This window comes from Dreissena polymorpha, chromosome 4 (assembly GCF_020536995.1).
Source record: "Dreissena polymorpha isolate Duluth1 chromosome 4, UMN_Dpol_1.0, whole genome shotgun sequence".
Taxonomy (NCBI): domain Eukaryota; kingdom Metazoa; phylum Mollusca; class Bivalvia; order Myida; family Dreissenidae; genus Dreissena; species Dreissena polymorpha.
The window spans coordinates 73,356,169-73,363,885 of record NC_068358.1 but is presented as its reverse complement, the minus strand read 5'-3'; the positions used below and the strand labels follow the sequence as shown (position 1 = coordinate 73,363,885).

At 33.7% G+C, this 7,717-nt stretch overlaps 1 long non-coding RNA gene across 1 annotated transcript; it reads right to left on the bottom strand.

The window, feature by feature from the left end:
* Positions 1-429: 429 nt before the first annotated feature.
* On the bottom strand, positions 430-6,852 carry LOC127879793 (uncharacterized). Its single transcript, XR_008049240.1, has 9 exons — positions 6,726-6,852; positions 6,272-6,378; positions 5,244-5,476; positions 4,400-4,513; positions 2,678-2,766; positions 2,217-2,288; positions 1,987-2,050; positions 871-909; positions 430-550 (listed from the first exon to the last, which is right to left on the bottom strand). It is a non-coding gene; the product is annotated as an uncharacterized LOC127879793 (long non-coding RNA).
* Between the last annotated feature and the right edge of the window lie 865 nt (positions 6,853-7,717).

The following is a 7,717-nucleotide window of genomic DNA, read 5'->3' as shown; positions in this document are numbered from 1 at the left end:
GCACACTTAACTGTACAAAATACCCACATGAACACTCAAATTATTTAGAGGAACATTCTATGTAATGTAACAGCTAACATTGCTTAACTGGTCCCAAATGTAATCCCAAACTTAATGTGCAATACAAGTTTCATCACGATTGGCTCATGCAAACAAAAGTGATTGTCTGGAACCCACCTGCTTGTTTCCCTTCTTGCCCAAATGGCTCATATCTCAATAAATAACCAGGTTTCCAACTTTGTTGATTAGACAAAAATAATGAAGTATATTCAGTAATGAAAAACACACTGAAAGGTCTTAGGAAGATATTTGTATTACATTAAGGTGACAATAACTTGTATCATATAGAAATGGATTTTTATACTAACTTGCATACTTTTTCATTAAATCTAACAAAAACAGCCTCTCTGCAGTGGTCTGTTGTAGGGTCTCCAGTATCTGAAGTCTTAGTTTCTCTTGTGCAGTCTTGAGTGTCCGCAGGTAATCAACATTTGTTGAATCCCATTTGACACCAGCCTTCTTCCCTTTCTTTTTCAGTTTTGTCTCTAGCCTGCATTGGATAAAATTACATCCTATTGATGTATATGTTCTTGTATGTAAGATTGGCATTTAAAGGTGAAATGACTTTTTAAAGTAATTATTTCATACACGCATTAGGCAAAGAATCTATAACATGCATTAATCTTTGACCATTTAAAAACTACTTGTCTGGGGGTAATTTACATATCGTTATTTTTATAAGTGGGTAGAGTTTAATTTGCCTTACTTAGAGGACAGAAAATAGAACAGAATGTTTAGATTAATAAATAAGTATCAAATGGAAAAAGGTCAATTAAAAAAGGCCATGCATAATATATACATGCAATATACCTTTTCTTATCTTTGTTTACATCCGTCGCAAACACACCCCTAAAATTAAGATTTCATAAAATTGTTAGCGATATAATTATATATTTAACATACATAGAGCATATGATTTTTAACCACTGGCCATTACAGGAACATTATGTAAATGTACTATGTATCTAACAAGAGCTGTCAGAGGACAGCGCGCTCGACTATTCAAGTGCTTGACAGTATAACGTAAGCCATCATGGGGAAATTGTTCAAATTATTCAATAAGGTCAAGTTAATAGTTCAGGTATATTTTCAGGTGGGGGTAGGGGAGGGGGTTGAGAGGGGGTATAATGTGGGGTGTGGTCATTTATAAGACGATCTTTCAAAAATAAAACAATGAAAAAAAATATATATTTTTTTTTTTTTGGGGGGGGGGGGTGGGGAGTGCAGGGATTCTGGGTTGGTGCGTGGGGGATGGTTTGGACGGAATCCATTGTGGTATTCATACAAGTGTTGTTTTGTAAAAGTATTCATAAAATCTGATCATAAATAAAGAAGTTATGGCAATGTTACTAATTTATTCTTTTGACATTGAGAGTCAAGGTCATTCAAAGGTCAAGGTCAAATTGAACTTGCCAGGTACAGTACCCTCATGATAGTAAGAAAATATTTGAAGTTTGAAAGCAATAGCTTTGATACTTTAGAAGTCAAGTGGATCTAAACACACAATTTAACAAAATATTCAATTACTAAGACAAAAAAGGGCCATTATTCTTACAAAATGCTTGCTACAGTTGTCTGCTCTTGTTTATAGATTGGGGTCATGTTGGTAATCAAGTTTGCAAAATATGAAAGCAAACTATAACATTTGCACGCTCACGCTAACGCCGACGCCCAGGTGAGGAGGATAGCTCCACTATATATATTTCATATATAATAGTCGAGCTAACAAACAAAACAAAATCTCCCCAAAAAACATTCTGAGAAAAAAAGGGTTAAGATTTATGATTGAAAACTCATTATTCTTGCACATCACAACTTCATTTATTTTTTATTTATCCACAAAGAGACTGGTTGCTAACTAATAACATTACTTAGAATCTGTATAAAATAACATAGTAACAAATGCATTATTCCTATTAAAAGTACCTGTATTTTGTTAGCTCCTCCAGGACTAGACAATACTCTTCAGCAGGTGACAAGGAGTGATTTTCTGTATTAAAATGTGAAGTTCAAATCATTAAAACACAAAGACCATGTTAAGCAAATTATGTGGCTTGTAAACACTTATTGAATTTCTGTTAAAACAATTGAATGCTGCGAGAAAATGATAAACTCACTAAGCTACTTATGAATCATATAATTATCATATGACATACCAGTTGATTTGCTGCGGATACACACAACCCGCTCATAATCTATCCATTCCTGTAGACATTCAGTTGTTACTCCTAATCAACAGAACAATTTAATAAATATTTGTGAACTTACACAGAGAAAAACAATAATTATTTTAAATTCATCTACATTATTTAAAGGGTTATTTTGTTATCGGGACATTTATAGTTTTGTTTCTTATTCTGATTTAACATAAAGTCTTTCAATTCTATATTGTTATGCACAAACATTTTGTTTTTTTTAATATTGGGACAATATTTTCTGAGATGGCAATTAGTCGAATTCTGTCAAGCCCGCAATTAAAGGTGTTCATCTCACAACTGGTATTGACATGTGCATCATTTAATTAAACACTGGAAACTGCAAAACAAATATGTGATGGTAATTTTATATAATGACACAAATACTTGTAGAAAATCTGCATTTGTCCATGTTTTCTTACCTGCAAAAGGTTCCAAAATTTCTTGAAGAGCCTCCTTGCTTATTTTTCTATATCCTCTGCTCTAGCAAGCTATTCAGGGAGGGAGAATCCTGAATAAGAAAATACCCAGAAGTTTAAATTGTCACAGAAAACTAGGATCCATTTTCAAAAAAGAAAACACCTTTCATGAGAATTTGACAGTCAACACTTCTAACGACTTCGTTGAGGGAACAGTAAACTGCTATCTATCCTTTCTTTAAAAGATTGGTTCAAATCAGTGGTAAATACTAGCACATGGAGTTTTGTCTTCATCAGTAAGTAAAAGTTAGCGTTTTTCTTTTCATTATGTCCTCTTTGTTTCACATCATGTTACAAGACTGACAATATAACCCTTTATCTTAGGAATTGTATTATTTACAAAGTCAGCTAGCAAGCCTCTGTTGGTTATGCGAGAAATCAATAAAACCAATGTATTGAATAAGTTTCACAATGATTAGGCAAAAAATGTGACTTCTATAGTGTTCGATCACAAGGTTTCTCTCTAGTCACATAAGGAAAACTGCCCCCCTCCGTGGCAGCCATGTTTTTTTACTGATCGGGATCATTTGCGAACTCGTCTGAGATATATATATATATAACCCTTTAACACTTAGATACGTATTTTCACGCATTTGTAGTTCCTTATAAAATAATATTTAATTGAAGACCTTTCTTACTAGATTAAAGATTTTAAGACTTCATATCTAAACCATAGATACTGATGAGCAGCAAACAGCATAAAACATGAACAGGCTGCGAGTTATTCTCAGGCTTTTCTGGTTTTATGCTGTTTGCACATTGCCTTTTTCACTTTGCTTCTAAGTGGGAAAGGGATAACCAATCTTTTCAACAAGTTTCATGATGATTGGGCAAAAAATGTGACTTATAGTTTTCACAAGCTTTTTTAAATAGATAAATATAAGAAAACTGCTCTCCCGGCAGTCATGTTATTCAACTGACCGGAACCATTTTCTCAACTCTCATATCAAGGAAACATGTGTTCTGACCAAATTTCATGAAAATTGGGCCAAAAATGTGACTTCTAGAGTGTTCACATGTTTTCACTATATACATATAGAGAAAAATGCCCTGCGCACTGGCAGCAATGTTTTTTCACCGATCTGGACCATTATCTAACTCGTCCTAGATATCAATAAAACCAATGTTTTGACCAACTTTCATGATGATTGGGCAAAAATTGTGACTTCTAGAGTGTTTACAAGGCTTCTCTATAGCCAAATAAGGAAAACTGCCCCGCCCACTGGCGGCCATGTTTTTCAACGGACTGGAACCACTTTTGAACTCAACCATCATATCATTAAGACAAACAAAGTTACATGAAGATTGGGCATGAAATGTTACTTCTACTGTGTTTACAAGTTTTTTCTTTTTTGACCTAGTGACCTAGTTTTTGACCCGGCACAACCCAGTTTCAAACTCGACCGAGATTTCATTGGGACAAAGCTTCTGACCAAGTTTCATGAAGATCGGACAATAAATGTGGCCTCTAGAGTGTTTATGAACAAATGTGAACGGACGGAGGGACGGACAGACGACGGACAAAGAACAGTCACAAAAGCTCACCTGAGCAATCAGGTGAGCTAAAAAGCAAAGTATCAATTTATTGATTAATATTTACTTTAAATACTGTAATTGTAAAATGGTGGGATAATTTTCTGTTACAATCACTATTTAATACATTACCTCATAACAAGCTGGACATTTGGATCCATCATCGTGGATGTTTTCCATTTGGTAGATAAAATGTCGAAATTCATCGGCTGTTCCTCCTACAAGCACTTTGTACAAATCTTTGACCTAAAAATATAACCGTGATTTATCCCATTTATTCAAAATTTATTAAACTTGATAAAATATAGAGACAAAACAAACAGTTAAAGCAAGCTGTAAGAACTTAAAATAAACGTTTAAAGGTAAACTAAAGCATACACATAAGGCAATTACACATTGCAATTAAAAATAAGGCTTGTCATAGGATCTGACATATGCCCCCAATGTGGAATATTGTCGGTGCAGTGTGAACTTTTTTGTGAAACTTTTCCAGATGTTAAACTTTGTTCTGTGTTAGCGACTTCAGTATGGTGTTTCCACTTACATACTTATATTCAATCATCCATCCATTCAGCATAATTCCATGCTGTCTGCTCTTAATCAAATTGAATTTGATAATTTTCATATCAAATAATAATGTATGTTAATCTATAAAATTGTTAATAGCCACTATAACACATAGGGTCTTTCTGTAATTATTTGTGTAAAATGGTGAGACATACTTTTAAAGGGTAGAGCATAACAATGGAAGGGGGATGGTACATATTTAACAGAGAGGGGCACAAAAATGGAAAGCTCCACCTCCTGCTTTTCTGATACTAGTATAGCAAATCATTCACATGAATCAGTAAATCAAATATTTATACTTAAACTATTTTGTAAACAAGCTTTATTTTATGTATTAACTACATATAAAAATATTATACATTTGTGTTACTTCAGAAGCAATTAAAACAAAAATCATGTACAAACATACAGGGTGATGAATATATGTCTTCATGTGCTTTGAGGTCCTCGCGTCTAATGCGGAGCAGAAACTTTTAACTGACACCGAGCTTTCAAGAAGAAGACCACATAACCAGCGCATGAAGTCAAAGTGAAATGCCACCTTTGGAAATTTGGTTGAAGATGGCCACAGGTTGAACCTAATCAAGCGTACAGCTTCGACTTCACACTTGCAAAATTGCAGGGTCTTCAAATGCTGTCGACCTTAAAAAAGATTACAAGGTTTTTAAAAAATACTTATGGTTGTTAACTATAAAAAGTGTTTTAGTAATTGCAAATTGGAAAAACCATGATTTATTGGGATCATATAACTCACTTTAACTTGCAACTTAGTTGTAACCATGCTAATGTGTAATCATGGGCATTTCCAGTTGTAATAATCAGTTACTTGGCTTTTAATGACCCAGTTTGATACAGGGTGCATATATTAATATTGGCGAGACTGTAGCTAGATTCCAATATAAGTTGACTACTGTTTAACACAAAGTAACAGGACAGCAAAACAACCTGCAACGAATCTTTCGTACCAAGTTACATTATAGGATAAGAACAATGCAATGATCAGTGTGAGACATGACAAGATCAGAACAATTATCAGCATGAGACATGATAAGATAAGAACAATGATAAGCGTGAGACATGATAAGATAATAACAATGATCTGCATGAGACATGATAAGATAATTACAATTATCAGCATGAACCAGGATAAGATAAGAACAATGATCAGTTTGAGACAAGATCAGAACAATTAGCAGCATGAGATATAAAATATGAACAATTATCAGCATTAGACATGATAAGAACAATGATCAGTGTGAGACAATATCTGAACAATTATCAGCATGAGACATGATAAGATAATAACAATATCACCAAGAGACATGATAAGATAAAAGCAATTATCAGCATGAGACAAGATAAGAACAATTGTCAGCATGAGAAATTATAAGATAAGAACAATGATGAGGGTGAGACATGATAGGATTACAAAATTACCTTTATCATCCACGACCACGAGTTTTTTTCAGGTAAGTAGTGCTACAGGAATGGTCATTCAATTTCCAAGCCTCATCATCATCAATGAAAGAAAGGTAAGCCATGTTCTGTAAAAAAGGGCATTTAAGACAAATGCTCAATAAGCATTTAAAAACACCTGGCAGTTTTAAAGTTCAAGATAACAACAGCTTTTGAGTTTGATAGCAGTTGGAACTGGTTGGTTTTGAAACCATGTATTGAAAAAGACCACATTTGTAATACACGTATTTGTATGAAGCTCATGTAATGATAATTTTCTAAAATGGTACTTTGAATATCTCTAAACAAATTCAAAGATTTTTTAAATACATGAAGTCATACCACTTTAAGAAAAAAAAGTACACTGTCTTAGATGATTTATGTTCAAATTCAATGATATGATAAATGCTTTCTCTTGTATTTGTTAACATTGTACCTTCCAAATGCAGATGAGGATGTTTATGCCTCAACCGCAAGCATGTGAGGCACGTAATCTCCCATGAACAGCAATCACAACACCTGTACAGTTCATCTGTGGAGAGACAACAATCAGCACATTGTCGATAATTGGGTGTCTGCATTTGTACATAAGCAGACATAATTTCTGGAGATATACTTTTCCATTCTTCAAGACGTTTGGCCTTTTCAGTATCGTATCTTCTATTTTCATCTGCAACGCATACATATCTTTCTTTAATATTTTGAGGAGTTTCGAGTTGACAGTAAATATTATTGATTATAGACAAATAAGTAGACCTCAATTATTGTATTCTCAGATATTCCAAGTTTTTTTCCATGATTTTGTGAGGACCCTGGCCCACTAACTTTTTTTTTTGAGTTGCGAACTTTTCAATTTTTTTTTCAATGAGTCGCAAAATTCTGAAACATAATTGTATAGTGTGTTTTATTTTATACATTTCCACACACCCGTGGTATGGGGTAATTTCCCACTTTAATTAATATCATGGGTATTTATCGTACGATTCCCTTATTTTGAGCATGACCTAATTTAGATCACTTTGTTTACATTAAGATTGCGGCTCTCGTGATGACGTCACACGCATGCGTTCCAAGTATTTTGTTTTACTAACATTACTACGCTTGAAAATATAAACTACAGACACAACTAAAATAAGGAAAAAAAAAGTTTAATTACATTTACAAATCTTACTTCAACTGAAATATTCTAATTGTATGCCGATTCCGTTTATGTTTTCGCTACTCATCAATAAACTTGCACAGAAATTGCAGACCACTGCGCTTGTGTAAACACATAATTTCATGTATTTGTTTTATTTTAAAGAAAATTCTTTTACTTTTTCACAATTCCCAGAAAATGTTGCATGGAAAAATCTTTGCGGGTACTTCACAAAAATAGGTGACATCCCTTATCCACATGTTCAGTGGGTATACCCTGTCTCGATTTGA